Source organism: Zonotrichia leucophrys, unplaced genomic scaffold (genome assembly GCF_028769735.1).
Source record: "Zonotrichia leucophrys gambelii isolate GWCS_2022_RI unplaced genomic scaffold, RI_Zleu_2.0 Scaffold_66_255841, whole genome shotgun sequence".
NCBI lineage: Eukaryota > Metazoa > Chordata > Aves > Passeriformes > Passerellidae > Zonotrichia > Zonotrichia leucophrys.
The window spans coordinates 159151-179630 of NW_026992271.1; positions in this window are offsets into that span (position 1 = coordinate 159151).

Sequence of the window (20480 nt, forward strand, 5' to 3'; positions counted from 1 at the left end):
TTTCTATACAGTTGCTTTAAGTACTGAGGGCAGTTATGATTTTGCCAAAACTATGGCTGGAAGAGATCTAAGCTTTCTTTTTTTTTTGTCTCAGAGCCAGTGTCTGGAGAAGTGCAGGGCTCTGATCAACTCTTCCAGGATCCAGAGCATTTCTCTAAGTAACAGGTGGACTTCTGAAATGTAATGTGCTGTTCAGCTCTCATTAGAGCAGGTTCAGTCCCTTGACAGCCACATTATCAGGCACCTTTCCCTGGAAAAAGGGAAAAACAGCTACTGGGAGGAGAAGGCAGAGATAAGCCCTTAGCTGTTTTCCTCCTTTTCCAAAGAGAAAAAGGACCCCCAAGAAGGGTGAGCACTGTCTTTACTAAGAGGAATAGGAACAAGGAAGGAAATGAGTAGCCAGAGCTGTGCCTGGTAAGACAAGATGGAGTATATAGAAGTGTTGTTTTTGAAAAAACAACTGAGTCTAAACCAACCCAGCTTGATACTTCTCTTCCCTATGCAAACCCATTCTTGGTCTAGAGAATAATCGCCATGCTTTCAAGGGCTGGATTCCCTTCACTTAACCCAACTGGCAGTAGGAGAGAGCAGCAGTTACACCAGCAGAAAATTCTGCCATCATCTGATGAACAGCAGCAATAGGCACCTGCCAGACAAATACAGCTGAACTGAAATAACTTGTCCTGAAGCCTGGACCTGACCATTTGTCTGGGTAAGGGAGACCAGCGTGTCCCAAACAACCAGGACAGAGTGCCAAGACACACTGAATTAACTTTGCTGCTACAGGCTTAGGAAAGGAGCTAAAGGAAAGGAGCAGTGAAGATACCCTACATACCTGGGTAATGTTAGTGGAGATGAGCTGGGGGCTGGTTTTGCACAGGTCTCGGAGGAGTTCCACTCCTTCCATCCTTGTCTGAAACCCCTTGGCTTCCAGGAGATGGTAAAGCTTCTGGAGCAGCTCCATTTCATCCACAGCCGGAGGTAACATGACCTGGGCTTTTGCATGGTGTAGGAGGTGTCCATCAGAGGGAGATTTCACCCTGGAAAATAAAACCAAATGAGGACCTGGTTGTGATAATTATCGTAGCATGGCATCCTCATAGTGGAAATAATTAGCATTGACTCCATGATTCCAGAAGGCTGATCAATCACTTTATTATACTATACTATACTACACTATACTATACTATACTAAAACTCATCGCCCTTACAGAGAGTCTGATAGAGACAGGCCAGATTGGTCAATTGAATCCAAAACACCATCACCAGTGGCCAGTTAAGAAATCACCCTTTGGTAAACAAGTCGCCATGACACATTCCACGTGTTCACAACAACAGGTGCAGCAAGTGAAGACAAGAATTATTTCTCACTCTTTTCTCTGATCTTCTCACAGCCTTCCCCAGGACAATGCCAGGCAAAGTTGTGCCTGCTGCTCTCTATGGAGAGAGCTGCAGCCACAGACAATACCTTCAGTTAATTGTGAGCAAAACATCTTGAGCAGCTTTCCTAATTATGTGATTTCAAGCTGGAAAGTCATGAGGGTCTGAAGAACAACATGGACCTCATGGCAATCATTACTGGAGACAATCTGCCAGTGACATTCTCACCAGTGCTCACTCAGGAAAACCAAGGATGAGATGCATCTGATCTTACTTCAGATGGCTGAAGTGCCCTGGCTGTGGCCAGGGCACACAGGTCACATTGCTTTGTGGAGAAAGAGAGACACTACTGCCAAGTTTAAATGCCTCCTCATATGGGACGTGTGTGTCTTAGAATAAGGAAACTCATCACTCTGGAGAAGTGTCTCTGCAACTAAGCATGACAATCTGGAAAAGTAGCTCAGATGCATCTGAACAGGTAAACAGGGCCATATTTGAAGGATTCAGGAAATCAGTAAGAGAGATAAAAACAGAAGTCAGACATCCCAGAACCACATTTACATTTCATTTGTTTCCCTAGAGACTAAATGCACAACTTAACAACTCCACTGGGAACAATTCTCCTGATCAACCTGTCTCTTCCATGAGCACAGGAAGATTCTAGCTGTGCTACTGAGGCATGTGGTCACTTTCCTGCCACTGCTGAGCAGGACAGAGCTAAATAAATCCCCTCTGCTATCAGAGGAGAACAGGTACAACTGCCATGAAGAGACAGCAAGGAGCAAATTCCTGTCTTAAATGCTGATTGCAGCACAGGGGGAAATAAACCAAACATGCTGTCCATGAAGCAAATTACATGAAGGACAGGAATATCAAGACAAAAATACCACATTCAGACACCTGTTGACTGAAGTTGTTCAGGAATTGTCTTGCTCCTTGCTACTCAAACTTGGTACTGTTTGAGGGTAAGAAAACCATGATTCAGCCAGGCCAAAGCACATGGATGAGAACTGCATCTTTGTGGAATGGCATCTTGCTTCCAGACTGAGATTTCTCATCAAAACACCCATCTGAAAAAGACTCCACTCAGATGACAAAAAAGCTGTGGTTGAATTTACTTGTCCCAAGTCAGGCAGCAGAAACTTGGCCCTCTCCCAGCCTCCACCACACTGCCCTTGCCACTGCACTGGATCGTCTGAGCTGCAGCCAATGGGTGTCTGTTTGTCTCTCCATTTTTGTGGAAACCCCTCCAGAGAAGTTGTGGTCAGCACAATGCAGAAGTAGACAATTTTTATCCTAGAGCATTTGTAGGGAAAGGAAACCATCTGTGGCATTGGTCATCTCTGCCAGAAAGATTTTCCTGAGCAAGAGACATGTAAAGCTTGTCATGTGCTTTGCCACATCTGACAAAAGTGCTCAGTACCGTTTGCTAGCAGACAATGTGGCCTGGGGCTCCTTTGAGCCATCGTTCCTCTCCTTCACCAGCTCCTTGACAGATGGGCCTTCAGCCTTCTGGTTTTCCATCCCCTACAAAGACACAGAGAAACCCCATCAATCTTTAGAATATAAAACAGGAAATTCCCAGTTTAAAACACCAGTTAGAACCAGGATCACTGCTACCAAGGCTTAGGGAAACATTTCCTAACTTACAGATGGAAACATATCAGAGATTCAGTAATGCCAACTCTCTGTTTTCAACAGCCCAAGGCAGATTATGGATGCTACCAGTCTGAGCAGCAATCTAAAATCCCAAATTCCTTAGTCTTGAGCATAAGTGGGAGTAATGCAAACTGGCAGTCGAGTGTTCGTGAAGAAAGCAGCAGAAATCACTGGACTCTTTGGGGGTTGGCCCATTGTGTTGGAAGTTGATTTGGTTCAACACTCACTCTCCCTGTGCCTGCACAAAGGCAGGCTCCCTTCTGTAAGGTCGATTAAAAAAAGAAAATCCTCCCCATCAAACAAACAAATAATTTTCCAGTGGATGCTGCTGAATTCACCAAGCTTCTTCCAGCTCCACAGGGCTCGACAGCAGGGCAGTATTCCCAAAAGACAGACCATCATTGCAGGAACTAGGATTGACTTGGACATCTTCTGTAAATTTGGAAATTTTCTTGGCACTACTACTTCCAGTGTCCTTTGCAAAGACTCTGTTATCTTCAAAAGCACTATTCTCACTTAATTTCTTTACAGGGGGCAGAGTAGGGAGAGCATGGTGGGGGCCTATGCTTAAATGTAAACCCATTTTCTCCTCTTTCCCTTTCCTCTTTGTGACCAATATTGAAAATATTCAAAACCCCACCTTTTCCCTAATAATATCAGTTCCTTTGTGGTCTGCAGATGAACAGGCTGAGGATTAACAGCTCATTCCCAGGAGCAAAATGATTCAGCAGAAGAGGAATGAGCTAAAGACAGATTGGGTATGTTTGATCTCATATTAGCAGTGGCAATACTTGCACAAAGGAGACATTTCTCCTGCCAAGCACTTACTTTCTTCTTAATTCTTGTCAGAATATCTTCCAGGTCACGGGGAGGAAGAGACTGTTCCAAAAGCATTTTAAATTGTTGATGATTGAGCAACATCTTCACCATCTCCTGTCCATAATGCCTAAGGAAGGAAGGAAGGAAGGCAGGAAGGAAACAAAACAAAAGTGAACAAACACAGGAAGAGTGTTAACAGAAGAGGCTGATACCTTAAACTCATCAGGTGCAATCCCTGCATGAGAAGGCATTACCTACTCAGCAAAGAGGGAGATTTACCTCACTTGACACTGCACAGTGAGGTACAGAGCTGAACACAAGAGGCAAGAGGAGAATGTGGGGCAACAGAAAAATATCATTTCACTCTGAAACTGAGGGTGTGCTTCTGTGGCATCAAAGGATCCCAGGGACCAAGCAAAACACATCTGCTTTGTTGTCAGAGCCTATTAGCAGTGTCTTGCTGCCATTGCACAATAATTTGCCTTTCTTTAACTGGCAGGGAAGCCAGGACAAAACACCTCATGCACCCTCTTGATTATTCTATAATATGTGTATGCAGAGGGGCAGCTAGTTGCTCTGGTGTTCTTGGCAGCTATTAATGGCAATTTCATCATCAAGGAAGGGGATTTTGGTGGTTTGGGTTGATTTTGCCACTAGGAAACCACAGTTTTCTTCAAGAAGAAATGTGGAGCTCACTGAGCCATAGATAACAGCATTCTAGAAATCTTCACAACAGGTTTAGAAAGTCTGAAAAGATTGGCTAAAGACCCCTGAAATATTTCTAGGATAGTCTGAAGTTGATGAGAAATGCATGTTTGGGATCCTTCAGTGATGAACATTAGCCAACACTTTGGCTTTCACTTTTCACTTGTGCACCTAAGGCAAATCAAAACTGTTGGACTGGCAGATCTGAGCTCTTTTGGTCTCAGTAAAGAATCCTTCAAGTCACAGGAAAAAGTTGGCAATGCTCCTTTTTGCTGGCTAACCTCAGATTACCCAGCACAGCCATTTGCCCAGGCAACCCAGACCAAGCAGTGGTCACAGTGCCAAGGCTGACAGAGCTCAAGAAGAGTTTGGACAATGCTCTCAAGCACATGGAGTGACTCTTGGGGTCACTGCACATGGCCAGGAGCTGGACTCGATGACTCTCATGGGTCCCTTCCAACTCAGCATATTCCATGATTCCATGATTCCCTTATTCACACCGTTAGGTAACTTCATATTTCCTTTAGTTTCCACTCTTGTGTGGTTTCACCTTTATAGCCAGACACAAAACGGTTTTCCTGTTTTGGGAGGTGAAATGAAGATCATTACCTTGTGTCCTTGTGACAGTCCTGAGCAAGCTTCCCTGCCACATGTGGCAGCCTCTCAGCCCTGGGTGTGCCTGCGAGCTTGGTGACTCCAATTCTCTCCATCAGGGACAGGAGCAGTTGGGCCGCACACTCGCGCACCAGGGCGTGGCGGCTGCTGGGGTGGAGAGAGCAAATGCTGGGCACAGGGACAAGGAGCAGCAGCAGCGCCGGCCTTGGCCAGAGCCTGCTTCCTGCCCTTGCTGGGGGAAGGAGCCTGGGCTCTCCCTGCATCTGCAGACACCTGCACAGGGTTCTGTCCTCAGCTAAACACAAAGTTAGCACTGTACACAAGGCCTGCCTGCACGGAAGAGGGAGGAATTCAGTCTCCCTGCACTGTCTGATACTCAATTTCTTTCACAGTATTTACTCTGAGAAAGATTAAAGAAATAGATGACATATGAATAATTTAGAAATTAGAGACAATTGATGTTGACCCATCAGAGAGCACCCAGTACACAGAGCTGCAACAGGATTGAGGCTCTTTCCACCCACTTATCCCCAAATCTGCAGACCTTTGGAAAACAACAAATGCAGGGAAAACACGTTGCTGGGCCATGAAGTTGCAGAATATCCAGTAATGCAGCTTGTTTCTTCTGTGGGGCTTGGCAATGGATCCATCTGAATGTTTTACCCTATTGCAAAGCTGAGGAAGGGGTGGCAGGCAGTTTAGCCAGGCTGTCCTGTTCTAGAGAGTGTCTCTTTGGAACTATCAGGCCCAGCACCAACATTTAAGGCAGTATTTGCTCCAACTGTCCCGTGGCAGTCAGCCTGTGAAGGTGCCTGTAAAGTGATTCATCATCTCAAGGCTAACGTGAAACATCAGTTTGAATAGAAAGTAGACCTCTAAGGCCAGGACAGTCATACAAAACTCCTTTGGCAGGAGCTGCACCTGCTGTGCAGGCTGTGCCACACCCAGCAGATTGTCCCCCATGTGCTCCATGCCCCAGCAAGGACCCTCCTCATTTCTCAAGTTAATGGCATCATGAGGAGACATGGTTTTCCCAGGGCCTCTGTGGTTAGCACTGTGAAATACCAAACACTGCTCACAGCTGCAATTGCAATTGTCCCTCTTCCCACAAAAGCACAAGGCTCTATCCTTGGCCTTTGCAGGCACTTTCCCTTCCCCACCAGTCACCACATCTAGGAAACTCTGACAGACTGGGAGGACTCCAGGAAGCAGCAGGAAGCTGAGTCAGAGGAGCTTTAGTTTGGATATCAGGAAAAAGGGTTTTTCACCCAGAGGGTGGTTGGGCACTGGAACAGGCTCCCCAGGGCAGTGGTCACAGCACCAAGCCTGACAGAATTGAAGAAGCATTTGGACAACAATCTCAGGCACTTGGTGTGACCCTTGGGCTGTTCTGGGCAAGGCCAGGAGCTGGACTCGATGGTCCTGATGGGCCCCTTCCAACTCCCCATATTCTACACTTCTCTGATTCTGAGAACTAATGGGCTGCAGGAGGGCAGAAATAGGTGACAAGAGGAAAGAAGTGAGGTTGGTTGGAGAATCAAGTCACTGAGTTCACAGAAGATGCAGGATACAAGACCCTTCCCTCCCAGCATTCCCATTCTCTGTCTCATCCCTTCTCCCTCCCACACACACGAAAGTGAAGAATATCACTAAAAGAAAAGAACCTACTTGACTCCCATGTCCATGAGAGCAGTCATTGCTCGTACAGGAGTCACATGCTCCACCATGCTCCCCAGCGTCTGACTGGCTGCTTTCTGAATGAACTCTGGGGAGTTGGACACCATCGGGAGAAGGATCCGAGCAACCTCATCCACCTCAGAGTCCATGTCCTTCTTCAAGGTCACAAAGAGCTCTCCCAGAGTGACAATGGCAGAGTAGGACACCTTGGACCGGAGGTTGGTCACCTGGGGAAGTCATGAGGGGAAACATAAGAATCACCTTGAAAAGAAAATCAGTTGCTTTCAACAGAAGTCCCAGGAAATGACAACACATCCCACTGTGTCCAGAGGAACATAAAAGTACAAGAAGAGCAGGAGAGCACAAGCACAGAAAGGCACTTACTCTGGCACCAATTTCTGGCCTCACACCTGCTTACAGCAGGCCTAAAATAAAAAATTTCATTAGGTGCTTAACCCTTCTAAAATGTCCAGAGCTTTGATTATAGGCCCTTTTACTAGAAAATTAAAGCAAGGGCTGCTTTCAAATCATAAAGGCAAAAGTCATAAAGATAAAAGAGTCAGGTGCTCCTGTTCAAAAAAGCAACACCAGCAGTTGAAGCACTCAGCCAGGAAACAGAAAACACAGGTTCAGGTCTACAGAATAATTTACAGTGTTGAATTACAACTTGGGCAGAGACTGGGACTCTGGCAAATAACATCATCCGTGTCTCAGTTTCTGCATTTGCACATTGCATTATAAAGGCACCACACTCAAAGATGAGTGTCAGATACCCGACCTGCCAGTAAATACAGCTGCATGTACCCACAGATCCTACAGATAGCTGACAGACATTAGAAATATCAGGTCTAAAACCAGAAATGAAGGCAGACCCTGAGCACACCTGGAGATGAGCAAGCACATACCTACTCTACACACCGTGTATGAAGTATGGGGGACAATTCAGAACAATGTTCTCACCTCGCTGGTAACTGCCAAGCAAACCTCACGAAGTCGACAAAGCAGGACCTCTGAATGGGACCCAGCCAGGTGTTGGATGGTGAAGAGTCCCTTCTCCTTCAGCTCCCTGAAAGGCAGAAGATTGATTTTTCTCTTCACCAAGGCAGCACTCTCTGAAATGACCAGGCTGGCAGCTCAGGTGAACAATGGTGCTTTTCAAGGAGTGCTTAATGAAATCGGGGAACGCGTTGCCCCAGGATGCTGCAGCTGTCAAAAGCATACACAAATCCAAGAGGCAAAGAGAGGGGTTTCAGAGTGGCCATTTAAGAGGACAGCCTTTCTGAAATCTCTGGCACATGAGGCCCCTCTGTCACTGCTTCCTAGAAGCTGTGAGACTGGGCCATGGTGCTGTTTGTTGTCACCTCCCTGTACCTGTCCCTGAGACACAGTGCCACCAGGCTGTTATTGGGGCATTTTCCTTCTTTGTCAGCCCCAGCAGGCATTCAGCAGGGAGAGTCTGCACTGCCACTCTGGAGCTGAGTTTCCACTCTACAATCTAGGCCTCTCTGTCACCCCCTCCACTCCACATCACACATTCCCCAAAAAAGCCAGCAGGATGTCCTAGGAGATCCCCTGGGCAACAGCTGTTGAAACTCTGGCTTTTCCCAAAAACCCCTACCTAAAACAACCCCCACAACAGCAACAGGATATTTAAAAGGTGCAAACAGCTCTGTCTCTGAGCACTTGCTTTGTGCAGGCCCTCAGCTACAGGAAGATCTGTGAGGCATCAGGGCTGCAGCCCAGGGCTGGTGACCAATCCCACAGGCACCCTGAGTGTCATCCGGACCCTCCACACCTGCAGAAGCTCTCTGCACCTCACAAGACACCAAAGAGAAATGGGGAAGAGAAAGCAGAAGAGAAAGGGCAAAGCAAAGGTGACTGCACAAGGAGATGCATTGTGGCAGATTTTTCATGCTTATCCCAGTGGGAATGGATTCCTTGCCCCTGTGTGAATGAAGCATCCAGCAGAGAGTGACCAAAAAGCCATCAAAAAGAAAACCAATATCAGCTAACATTTGTACGGTTATCACCTCTGGCTGTGTATAATTTTGGGACACATGGTGAGTATTGACAAAACATCTCAGGTCCATATGAAGCAGTGAGTAGGAAGAAGTTGAATTCCAAAAGTGCAAGACACCTAGAGGATTTTCTTTCTTCTTCCTTCTCTTCTGCCATGAGCCCTTCAGGAGTAATGGCAGCCTGAGGGACTTGAAAGCACAACTCAGTCCATTTCTCAGAAAAAGGAGTTCCCTGGAACTGCTTCTGGAACTGCCATGCAGGAGGTCATGGGGAGACCCTGTCACCTGCCATTGCTGTCAGCAGTGGGAGCAGAGAGGATCTTAATCAGTCCCACTGGGCCAGTGGCCCAAGGCACCCAAATCTCTACCCTCAAAACTTCTGCCATCCTGCTTCTGCCTGATTTGCCTTCTGCCTGATTTGCCTTCAGCCAGCAAATCATCTCCTTCCAGCCAGCAAATCATCTCCTTCCAGAGCTTTCTCTCTTCCCTCAAGGTTTCCTTTGCAGCTCCATGGAGCAGCAGGCAAAGCAAGGAAACAGCACAAAGCTGCTGCAGCTGCAGCACTGCTGCAGAGCAAGGCCAAGAAAAGGCTGCTCTCCAATCTTCATCCTCTCCCTACTCTGGAGTGGTTTCACCAGTGCCCTTTGGCCCTCTGGGCTCTCGGGGCTCCGAGGCATGAGCAAGACGTGCTTCTGACCGACCTTAACACTGAGAGGGACACAGAGGGAACAGGGCCTTTCTTACCAGTCATCGCTGCCCAGCAAGGAGAGTGCCTCCTGCAAGGACTGCTGTGGGTCTGAAGAGGTTCTGTCCTTCTGCCCATGGCCACGGAGCAGCTCCTCTCGGCGCTTGGCACCAGGGGCCGTCTGCGAGGTCACTGTGAGGAGAGGGTCGGCCATGGGCGCTGCAGCCCCGGGCAAGGCCCCGCCATGGAGCGGCCTCAGCCCCATCTCCCAGCCAGGGCTCCGTGTGGCACAAACTGGCACTGGCTCAGAGGCTTCCCTGCTCTCTGGCTCCTGGGGCTCCTTGCTTGCTCCCAGCCTCCCCCAGCCAGGCCCAGCTCCAGGCTGAAGCTGACAATTGCCTCGCAGCGCCAGCTCCCCAGTGCCACAGGTGCCACAGCCAGCGGCAGTTCCTGCGGCCACAGAGCTCCCGCTCCCTGCGAGGCAGCGCTGACCAGCAGCACTGGCTGCCCACGAGGGAACCCCTCAGGTGCCCCTCTTGTCTCAGCGCCCTGATTGCCCCCAGCCTGAGGACAGGGGCACTCTGCAACTCCCTGGGGAGAGCCCTGCAGCTGCCTGGAGACAGCACCAAGCCAAGAGTGAACAACCCAGCCCTGCTGGGCCCGGTTCAATCCCCACGGAGCAGCTGCCAGGGAACAGCCACACCTGACCCTTCCCACCTGAGAGCGCCTCTGTTCCCATTGACTGCAAATATTCTAGACAGAGGCAGCTGAGTGCACACACATTTTAGCCTGCTATTGGGAAGGAGTACTTTATGGATTTTGCTCTTTCCAAGCATCATGAACTTTTTTCAGAGGTACACACTGCCTGTATTTCAAGGATGCTGAGGTGAAATTTATTTGCCATCTAATGGACATGTTTGTAAACTCAGCAGTTTCTAAGCTTTCTCTTGTGTAAAAATGCAATTTTTCAGACTAGACAGTTGATAAAAAAGCCTTCCAAATGTACTCTGAGGATAAAAATATGCAAATACAGATCCACGTTGTTGGCAGATGCACTCTCTTGTTAATCAGTTGACCTGGGCTTGCCTTAATTGAATTTTTTTGTAAGGAAAAAAATTTTACAAGGTATGAGAAAAATCTGGTGATAAATGCATTCCTTATGAAACCCATTTGTCATCAAAAGCACTGTCAATCAAAAATTTCATGTTGTGCACTCAAAAGCTCATTTTCTAACGTGTAGATTAAAACATTTGACATGTTTATAAGGATGGAGTATAAATATTGCACAGAATCTAGATGAACTGCTCTGGACTCTGTAGGGTTTTTGTGCTACCTTGCATGTTCTCACAAAGTATGGAGGAATGACAACTTCAAAAATATTCAGAGGGGAGCTAATCTGGATGTCACTGAGGTACCTCAGCCACTGACACCAGTGATGTAGACACACACATCTAGATTCACTGTGAATGGAGAGCCACGTCAGGCTATGTCCTGGGGTGACGTTATGATGCTTGTATATCCCCATTCATCTGTTCTGTGCCTTTAAGACCGGCTCTGAAGAGTGGAAGTTTTGTTTGGGTTTCTCTTATCAGGGACACAGAGGAAAGCGGTACATAAGGCTGTTTTTTTCACTTCCAGCTTCAGCTTGCTGCTTTTGCTTGCTCTCTTTTTCTGCTCTTGCTTCTGCTCTGCTTTCTGCCTCTGCTTATTAGCTAGTTCTAGCTAAACAGTCCACATTGCTTCCTGGACTGTTTCTCCTCTCCTGTTCCTGTGACCATCTCGAACCTGCTCTGGACTGGGACCCGGAAACACCGAAGGTTCGGCTGCAGCAGCTGCCCCAGCGCCGGAGGGACTGAGAACAGAGCAACCACCCCCCGAAAGAGACTTTCTGATTTTGCCATCTTTCTCAGAGCGGTGTCATCGGGTATTGTTCATTTTGTGTGCTGGGGGGTGCGGGGCCAGTCAAATAAACAGGTTCTTTCCACCTCTCTCCGAGGAATTTTTTCCCGAACCGGTTGGGGGGAGGGGCCGTGTGGGTTTCGCTTTCTGGAGGGGCCCTCCTTTGCAGATTCTTTAACAAATTTGCCCTAAACCAGTACAGGCTAGTTCTGGTCAATTCTGAACATGGAAGTAGCATCACTAGAGAAGAGCATTCAAGTATCACTCCTAGCTCCCTTCTTCTTATCTCACCCTACTTGGGATCACAGCACAGGCAAGGGCTACCCACAAAGGAGGGACAAGAGCCACTAGGGACTCTCTGCTGTCCATTTGCTGCAGGCAGCAAACAGCCTGGGAGGAGCAGGCAGCCCCTCCTGGCTGCCATCTGCTGCACAGGGGTGCTGTATTTGCTGGCTGACACAGGAGGCACTGCTTGTTCCCTCTTGGCACTGCAGGCTGTGGGGTGGCTGCAGTGAGGAGCCATTGGGCACTTCTGGAAGCAGCAGCAGCACGACTGCACCAAGCCACTGACTGCCCTGCAGAGACAGCCCTTGCTGGAGAGCAGAACAGCTGGCTGCAGAACTGGACAGCAGCACCAGCACAGGGCCCAGATGGTGAGTGAACAACTGATCGTGGTGGTTCTCATAGGAGCACAGTGAGCACAGCAGCAGACTGCCCTGCAGCTCATCCCTGCAGTCACAGCTGCCTCCTGGCACCAGTGCTGTAGTTTGGACTCTTAGGATGGGCAAAAGCCAGAGCTTAGGCCTTTACCACGACTTTATTCAGTTCAACTTTCCAATGGATCTCTAAGAACCAACTGCTCCAGTACGTCCAAGCTGGAGTAACTCAAAAGTAGATTTGCTGTTCATTCTCAGGACAGACTATGGAGCCAAGATCCCAGCAGTGCTGGCTGAGGCAGGAGGCAGTTTGTGCTCCTTGTGCAAGGAAAAACCCAAGTGGGAAAAGCTGCCATGGAGCAGGCTTACCTGAGGAGCTGCATGGGAAGCTGCCATCCCCATGGATGATGGGTGAATTGGGCAGTAAGGGCACGTTGTCCTGCTTCCTCAAGACCTTCTCCTTCAAGGCACTACCAGGGTGTTTTCTATGCCCTCTAGAAGCTGTGCCATCAATAGGTGGTAGGCTAACGGCTGCAGGGACCAAAGAGGAGCTTGTAAGGGGAGAGTGCTGGACAGGGTGACAATGGAAAGGATCAGAAAACTTGCTGGAGCTGGGTAACATCTGCTTGTTACCCCAAAGAACTTCAAGTATAACAATGAAATACCACTTTATACCAAGTATAACACTAACATGGGACAATGATCACAGAATCTTAGAAGAGTTTGGGTAGGAAGGCACCTTTAAACATCATCTAGTCCAACCCCTGTGAGGAGGGACATCTTCATCCTGATCAGGTTCCTCAGAGCCCCATGTAAGCTGGCCTTGAACACCTTCAAGGATGGACCAACAACAGTTTCTCTGGGAAAACCTTCCAGCTTTTCATCCCCTTCATTATAAAAAAAAATCTCCCTTATGTCTAATCTAAATCTACCTTATTCTAGCTTAAAACCAAATTGCAGTGATGCTTCCCCTAAGAAACAAGGAAACCCAGCATTGCTTTGCCTTTGTTCTCCTGTTCCAGAGGCTGGAGGGGCAGTTGCCAAAGGAAAGTGCAGATAACCCTGTGTGCTGCCCTTGGGCTGAGTGCTGCCTCCTCAGGGCCCCGCTGCCGCCCTCGGGCAGCGCTCACAGCCCTGCAGGCAGAGCCCCTCAGCCGGGATCCACTCAGGATCCACAACTTCTGCTGCTGCTCCTGGGGCTGCAACAGAAGCCCTGGCTGGGGCTTCAGCACAGCCCTACAGTGCCAGCTCCTCAGCAGGGAGTGGCAGAAGGATCTCTGGTGTTTTCATTACAAGGAGCTGAATTTTGTTTCTTCCAGGCTGCAGCCTGGTTGAAAAGCATTCTTTTGGACTCCCCTTTCCTGGAGGCTGCTCTCCAGGAGAGAGTCTGAAGCCCCAGTGTACTTTGCAAGACAGAATTTTCTTCTCTGAAAGACTTTAGAGGTGAAGGAGGGAAGCTGATATTCTGTTACTGACTCAGTGAGGCCGTGGGCAAGACACTTCATGCCTCTGTATTTTTCTTTGGGAAACAGAATTAAATCCCAAGCAAGCTTCCACTCAGATGCAAGCTGAACAGCTCCCCTGTCTGATTGCAACAGACTGTGCAAAGGGCAAACAAGTGGTCAAAAAGGACCACCACAAGTGTAGCCACTACTTACTTGCTTCAGCTGCATGCCCACGCTTGACTGTCTCAGGAATAGGTGACAATGATGTTTTCCTTTGTCTCCTTTTCTTCATCTCTCTCTCCAAAAGCTCTGCGTCCTTCCGCCCCAAGTTCTTTTGAGCCAACATGCACAAAGCAGCACGGATCTGGGTGCAATGGAAATACATCATAGACTGTAAGCAGAGATACACAAACCACACACAACATCTCATCAGGAGCACAGAGTCCACAGAGTGCCCTAGGCTTCAATGCAGCTCCATCCACATTCCAACAGTTTCGGAGAAATGTCTCCTGTCCTCACCTTGGCAATTACACACAGTGGGGAGAACACTTCAGTGCCACAACCTTACACTGCTGCAACTGCAATCAATGGCAGGGAGCCCTGCTTGAAGCATGGAAGTCATAGGAGTGCTCCAAGGCAGAGGAAGAGCTGACATGGCCAGGGAGCAGGCAGTTCAGTTCCTACAGGCCATGGCAGGAGAATAAAAACCATGTGCAATACCCAGCAAGGAGGGCTAATGAGCTGTTGCTTAACACTCATGGCCAGGAATTGCAGCTGTTTCTCACTTCCTGGCTTCTGAAGGACTCAGCTCTGAAGGACTCTGAAGGACTTGGTCTCTGAGACCAGGAGACCAAAAGGAGGAGTCATGTGAAAACAAGTTGCAGAAGCATTGATGTTCATGAGCAGAAAACTTGAGAATGAGAGGGCTGTGAGATACAGCCACAAAGGTAACCAGGAAAAATCAACCTCTCCCATTTTCTTTGGCAGCCTTGCTTGCACCCAACATTAGAATCTTTGCCTCTCTGCTTCCAAGGATGCACTTTGCCCACATTCACTGATGTGTAGCTTGCTCTGTCATTCAGAACTTCTCTAAAACAGCCTTTGCACATAAAAGAATGCTTCTGGCATGACCTTAGCACCATCTCCAAACCAGGGACCTTGGCACCACTGCAAATAGCCAAGCAATGGTTCTGTAGCTGTCCAATATATTCCCAAGGGAATCCCCATTCCCCAAGAGTGGAAGATGATGATTTTCAGTGACATTTTGGGCCAAGCACTAAACAGCCACTGGAAAGGAAGTTCACTCATCCCTGTCCTTATCCCTTACCTTTCCAAAGGCATCCCTCAGCTCTTTGTCCCTCGTAGGACCAGGACTGGTGGGATGATCTGTCTCCTTGGCCTGGCTCAGTGGGAGGCCTGGGAATGGAAGCAAAGGTTCCTGTATACCTCTGACAAACTTCAAGCCCCCAAAAACACAATGCTGAGCAACAGGCAAGACAGGTTCCAGAGTGCAGAGCTCTCAAGACACAGAGATTGGGATTGAGAGCAGCAAGGTACAATGCCTAGACCCTCTCCCAAGGGATGGGCTACTGGCAGCAGACATGACATGACTCTGTTGGCCAGCAGACTGAAACCTGCTGCTTGATGAAGGCCCCAGCCCCTGCATGCTGGAGAGCCTCTGTGTGTGATAGAGAAGGGCAGAGATGAAGATTGCTCTTGACAGAGATTCTTATCTGCCCTTATTCATGCTGATTGTAGTAAATATCATCTTTCCGGTTCCTGAAAGAAGCCCCAGGTTCTAATACCTGGATGCATTTAGACCAACATTGTCTTCTCTTTGTTGGAATATTTCAGAGGACATTCAAAGAAAATCTGAGCATTGCAGGAGTGCAGGAGTTTTACCCAAGTGTGAACTGTGTTCTTGACACTAGATATTTCATTTTCCCCAAGGATTTTCATTCTAAACTGTATGAGATTGGGCCGCTTTCAGGCCAGGCTGACTAAAGGCTGATTTTCTAGTTGTAATTCTATACAACAGCTTAACAGAGGATAAATTAAGTGGCAACAGAGTAGAAAAAAAGCAGTGTCTTAAATCAGGACTTTTTGCCCCTGCAGAATGGTCAGCATAATAATAAAAAAGGAGACTTAGATAGCAACTCTGTGAAAGGAGGGCCTTGGAAGGTAAAAGAATTTGGGATGTTGGCAGGGAAACTACAGATCCCAAGGTAACCTCCTTGGGACCACTGCTGTCAGTCAGGCCAGCAAAATGGACACACAAAATGTAACAGAGGCGGAGATGCAATCTAAAGCATCTGAAGCTCCATATTTAATGGGACACATTTCCTGGAAATGTCTATACAGCTGCACAGGGAAACATGCTCCTGCTGGCAGACACTTGAGGCAGGCCAGGGCAAAACCCTGAGCCACTTGCCCAGAGCTAGCACAGGCACAGCCTGGCCTCTGGGCTGCCCTGGGACAGCAGGGAGCCCAGAGCCCTGTGCTCTCCAGGAATGGCTCAGCTGCACATGCACCCTCCTGCTCCTCTCCCTGCCCCACAGCTCAGCAGCCCTACAGCTCCAGGGGCACTGGCAGCAGCACAGCTCCTTGCAGGGGCACATGCAGGGCACAGCTGTTCCCTGGCAATGTGCACAGCCTCTCTGGGCTGCCACAAGACCCTTCCTCGTGCCAGCCAGCAGCCCAGCTCCCCCTGCCCTCTGTCCTTGTCCTCCCTGCAGTGCCCCTGGGGCTAGCACTACCCCGCAGCTCTGCTGGGGCTCCTGGGCCAAGGCCCCTGAACTGCCCGCGAGCCCAGACCTCCATTCCCAAGGCCGGGCTCCAGCACGGGAGGCTCCAAGCCCAACAGCTCAGCCCATTTCCTTGGGAACAGAGGCATCCCAGCTCCTGTCTTGTACCAAGAGCTCTTTCCCTTCTTCCTCTGCCTTTTTGCTGTAGGCTCAGAAGAAGCTGACATTCAGGTACAAGAGAAGAAGTGAGTTAATTGAATGCATGCCTTTACAATCAACCCATCTAATGGGTGAGGAATTCAAAGTGTATTTTAGTTACTGAGAAGATTGCTTGGTTTTTCATTTTTCATGCAACGAGCATCAGTTTAATTTCTCTGGACAATATGGAGCTGGCAAGCAAGAGAGAAGCGCTCTACCAGTTCATGTGGTGCCCGTTGCCTCCCTACTACTACAGGATCCTTTTCCTTCCAAACAATTGGAAACTCACAGTGCTCTCTAGAATCTGACACTGGCAAGGAAGTAATTGCTTTCAAAAGGCCTTTGTTTCTGTAGGTCCCACTCAATTCCAGTTCGGGTTTTGCATTTTTGAGATTTTTACATTACTCTTTACAACAAAAAAAGTGCTGGGACACAAACAATAGCACCACGTTTTAGATAAAAAAAGAAGAATTGCTTTCTGCATTAGATGTACCCAGTATTCTGTGAGCCTGTATTGGTAGGGAACAAAGTGCTCATCCAAAAGTTCCAATTTTGCTCTACTTACTTGTTCCAGGGGTTTATTCCCTGCTGTCTTTTCAGCAGAGACACCCAAACACAACATAAACATGACTGCCTCAAAACATTTCTGATCTTGGCTAACACTGTCAATTCAAAATATTCCTAATGGAAATAGCAGAGGGTAGGTAATTTTTAAATATTCTCCAACAAAGCAGTTAGAATTAAGAGAACTAGTTCTTTACATGGCTGCACAGAGAATAAAATCATATGGCAGCCAAGCAGGATGAGTGTCTTAAACCTGGATTTCTTCATCTTGTAGAATGCTGTAGTCAGTAATAAAAGTGAGACAGGTAAGGTTTAATGAGTTAAGTAATTTCTAGTACAGAATTAGTCCAGAAAAAATGTCACCTTACTTACTGAGCAGTACTATTCCCTAGCTGCATTAAGCATTCCATCTTCATATCAGTAATTAAGGAGTCATTCCAAAGGGGCCATAGCCAGGATTTGGCAGAACTAACCCTGACCCCCAAAGGGACCAGGGGATCTGATCCCTTGTTCTGCATCAGCAGAATTATTTCTCCAAGTCTCATCTCTCCTATCATTACACACCCAGAGATGCCCAAGGAACAACAACAGTGTCATTGAGGCTTTCAACTTGAAAGCATTGCCTGACCCAGATGCACCAGAGACTGCATTTTGTCTGGCACAATTCCACTTGTCAGGGATCAGGCAAGGCAGGGACAGGGACAAGGCAGAAGGCATCTCCTGCCCCAGCCTCAGCCTGCAACACTGACACAGGCAGAGAAAGCCTGGGAAGAGATTTGTCACTGTGAACCTGCCATAGGTGGCTTTGGGCTTGTGCTGTCACAGGATGACAAACTCACACCCTGCGTAGGATGCATCCCTTTGGAATGCTCTTTCTCCCTAACTGGAAAATTTATAAGGACATGCTGTCAGAGGTGGTTTCCCTATTTCTGCCAATACAATACCAGGCAATGTCCAGGAATCTCCTTCACATCTCAAACGGTTCCGCTCAGAAACTGCCCCAATGAAAGGTTTTCTGCTTCATAAGCAGGAGGAAGGAGTGGGAACATTTCTCATTTCATGCTAAATGCTTTCGTTATCCTACTAATTGTGACACTAGAAAGGCTGCAGGGAGATAAAAAGAATGAGCAGGATGAAGAGGAAGGTATCCTCTTCCAGCGCTGCATTTCAGGGGCCCCCAGGTACTACTCAACACTTCACACTGGAGGAATTTTCACTGTGCCACCAGAGAACATTCCCAGAGACTGGGCTCTGGGAGAGTCCACTGAGCCCACCAAAGAACTGAAATGAATTTAAAGAAATTTTGAAAATAATTGGTTTTAACCCAGCTTTCCAAATGTCAACTCTGAGTCAAGACTACAATGGTCATTTTAGGACAGACATGCCCTGTACCTACCTGCATTTTCAGAATTGTTTTTGCTTCTGCAGCTGGGTCTTGGCCTGGAGAAAATGGAGGACAAAAGAACATGTGAGGAGGTAGAAAGAGAATGGAGAGAATGGGTGTACCATGAAAGGAGGCAAAAGTTCTCAGGATGGTCACTATGATAACGGAGGAAATGCAACCCATAAACCCAACAAGATGCAAAGCTGATTCATTGTCCTTAAGTTTGCCATTGCTGGAGTCACACAGAGGTGACCAAGCTCCAGCTAAAACACAGCAGTAATTCTTCTACCTGCATCAGAACTCCCCTGTTCTGCTGCCTCTCCTTTTGGAGCCAAGAGGCTCCTGAAGCCTCTCTGAAGCAGCAAGAGCTGCTGAGCTGAATCATGACTCTGAATGGAGGGCAGCTACTTTTGTACAGCTGCCAAAGCTTGACTTTGCCTGCTTGTGCCTTACCCTGGTGACAGCCTCGTGCTACATGTGGTCAGAGCACTGCTGTCTCCTGAGAATGATATTACACCTGCTGGCTCTTTCAAGAAAACAAAGGTTGGTTTTCAACTCAGCTGCTAGGGAAGGATGTTCAGATCACACCTTAAAAGCCCCACTAAAGATTCACAATTGGCATGATACTTCTGTGACTCCCTCTTTATTGTTAGCTCTTGCATAAGGGTAATAGCTTCATTTTCTTTTGCATATCCAAGCCAATATTTTTCCATCAGGTACAGTTCTATGCCTCTTCCATAGCACCTTTCCCTCGTTGATCTTAAGCCCAGATCAAAATATTAAATACCAATCGGATTATACATCAGATTTTACATCTATTCTGCAAAATTTATCTGGCATCTTATTTCATTGTGGAGCCACAGGCACAGTGAAGTTACACCTGATGTTTACAGAAGTAGCACCTGAATTTGCAGACACCTCTCCAGTAGCCAGTATTTGCCCAAGGATAACAAAGACCTGCAGGACCCTATCCCAGGCAGTACAGTCCCCAAATGTCACCACAACAATTACAGAAGAATTCAATAGCCAAGCCCACCAGAGGACCCATCTTGAGGTGCTTTGAAGCCCTGCCTCCTCTTCCCCACCACCACCTCTGCTCTTAGGACATTGGTGTTGCCTTTGACATTGTGCTGGATCATCATAGATGGCCAAAATGGAGAATACACACAGGTTTGCCTAAATACATGGGACACCTGACTGGGCAAAATGATCCCACGAGATGCGAAGAGAGAGCTGAACAGCTGAACTGCAGCAGCAAACACCTTGACTTACCTCATCTCCTGGGATTCCTGGAATTCCAGCTGAGGAGAGCTTGGCAGGGACCCTGCAGCACTGCCAAGAGGGGGACTCACTGCCCTGCGTATGGGGGGGATCAGAGGTGGTCTCAGTGACCCCTTCTTCATATCCTCACCCCTGGAATACAGCAAGGAAGTCTGGAAAGAGTAGAACATAGTGATCAGATCAAGCATCCAGCCTTGCCCCCATTCATGCCTCAAGACATTTAGCCATGCATTTAACTGGGACCTGCCAGGAAATGTCAAACGGATCGTCCAGCTTGGCCCAGGATGGGGAAGGGAACACGAAGTGGTGAGGGAGAGACCATGTCACACATTTGCCACCTCTGCCCTCATGCTCACTCCTCTGCAAGTGTAGCTGCATTCCCAGCTGGCATTCACATGTTTGACATCAGGATGTTCTGGTGTGCCACTGCCTCCACTGCCCTTTTGGATGGCATGGCAGGGGCTTTAGATCACTGTTCTATCCCTGCCCCTAAGCTGTCTCACAGCCAGTGCTGATCTCCAGCCAAGACCCCACAAAGCCATTCTGCAGGATGTCAAAACCTGCTTTTCTCAAGCCCCTCATTTCTTCTGCTGCTGCCCTTCCCTTCTACACTTCCCCAGCAGCCTTTGAGCCCAGGTGGTGCTGAGCTTTCAGCATGCTGGCTGCTCTCCAGCTCCCACACATCCATCATCTCAGGCTCCCTGGCATTGAGGAAGTTCAGCAGAGCTCCCCTGCCCTGCTGATCTCTGCA